Here is a 2,113-nt window from a genome sequence, read left to right as displayed (position 1 = left end):
AAGAAAAAAGGAAAAAGCGAAAAAAAAAAAAAAAAAAAAAAAAAAAAAAAAAAAGGAAATGAGTAAAATTGACGAGTTCATGTAGGGTCAAGAATGTGTTACCCGGGGTACTGTCATGAGCCGCAAACATCTTTGTGAATGTAGTACTTTTTGCTTTTCCTTCCCACAACCTTACTTGCAACATTTTGAACCAAAACCAGAGCACTGAAAGGAAAGACCCAGATCATTACATTTTGCATTCTTCCTCTTCTTCCCCCCTCTACAGTATAAGAGATGAATTAGACAAGTTTTTGAACCAGGTCAGTTGCTAAACAGCTGGCTTGTGAACAAGCGCAGCTGTCACACCAAAAATACCAACCTGGCACTAAAAATCATTGGGGAATCTTCTAAGTGTCTGCAGAATTGCGTGTTCAATTAGTGACCAAATGCACATGCTGGAAAGGCACTCACTTTCTCTGGTCTTGCAGCAGCAGCCCCTGTAGAAAGAATGGAAAAGGGGCTTAAGAAACTTCTATCTTTTATTTTACGTAACGGAATTTAAAAATAAGAAATATTATTATTGGGTGGCAGGGTAAGAGAAGCAGCTACTGGCTTGCCAAAAAGACTTAGCAAATGGAAATCCAGAGTCAGTTCCAGGAAATATAATAGACAACGTAGTAAGCGTGTGAGAACTGTAGGTACTTCGCATTTTTTCTACGTGAAGGAGCTGTAGCCCAGGATTGCACATCCCACACTGGTATTTCAAGCTTCTTTGTTCAGTGAGAAGGCAAACCACTGGTGCACTGAGGCTCATTTTTATAGGCCTAGATTATCAGCTATCTTTAAATCTGCTTCCAAAAACTCTCACGACTGTTGTGACAATTTATTAGCTGAAGGAATTCCTGTGGGCATTTGTGCGTGGTGTAAGTATAAGCAAAGGATATTCCCAATGTCTATTTGTAGCGATTATCTCAGAGTGTGGGGAAAACAGGTAACAAAAACCCCTCTGTGTTTTATGCGGTTCTTTAAGAGCAATTTACTATGCCTAGATAGCTGAAACCTTCCAGCCAAGGGGTGGTGGAAAACAAAGTATCAGTATCTTCGGAGTAAAACATTTCCAATAAAGTGTGCAGCAAGTTCATTTTAACTCACAACTACTTCTCCATCCCCACCTCCCCCAAACATAATAAATACACTAAAAGAAATAAACCTCAATGCATGGGGAGATTGTTCACAAGGAAATTTAGCAGTAATAGAACACCAGAAGTATTTGCATTTTTGCTCAGAACATTATGACTCCTGAAGTGAGAAAGCTAGTGGCCAATTAAATACTGGTTTCCACGTTGGCGTTACTGATGAAGTAGGGTGACAGCGGATCTCCTCTTCTACTGTGACCCATAATGGATACCATTGACTAATATAGATTTGTACTTGTCTGGGGCAAATTTAGCCATTGGTTAGGTGAGCGCAGAGTTTCACCAACTGCAGAATCCGTGGCTTCCAAGATGCTGTACATTGGCAAGCAGCACATAGGGATGCTCTGGCAGAAGCTTAAGTATATGTAAGGAGAGACGCTTATATCTTGCACTGAAGCCCTACAGTTACTCTCTGCTGCTCTTCCCACTTTGGCCTCAAGCGTTGCATTTACTATGGGTCACTAGCTCCCAAACTGAGTCCTGTAGGTGAACGGTAGCAAAATTTTCACACTGATTAAATGTTTGATGATGTGAACATGGAGAACAGCCGCGCCCAATTCATTCAGGCATCCAGGTGTTTTATTTCTTGACTTTTTTTTTTTTTTTTTTGAAGTTGTACGCTTCAGCCTCCACAGCCAGTTTTGGCAGGGAGTTACGCAATTGAATTTTTATTGTAAGTGCACGGAAACACATTAGTAGATCTGCGTATTAAGAAAAGCATTTGGCCCAGAGAGTTTGGGAGCTACTCTTCCTGCTAAGGGTATTCCTAACACGCTTTTGTCTCCCCAGCCTTTTCCTATGGAGCCTGATGGGTAGGACGGGGAACTGACTGCACCCACCGCCTGCTCCTCCGTCCCGGTAGAGGCGGCGCACTTCATAGTTAAAAACCTAAAATTAAAAAAAATAACAACCAGACCCACCAACACCCCCACCCCACA

The sequence above is a fragment of the Egretta garzetta genome, unplaced genomic scaffold (assembly GCF_000687185.1).
Source record: "Egretta garzetta isolate BGI_Z169 unplaced genomic scaffold, ASM68718v1 scaffold297, whole genome shotgun sequence".
NCBI classification, from domain to species: Eukaryota; Metazoa; Chordata; class Aves; order Pelecaniformes; family Ardeidae; genus Egretta; species Egretta garzetta.
The sequence above is the reverse complement of the archived record's forward strand: the minus strand, read 5'-3'. Positions refer to the sequence as shown.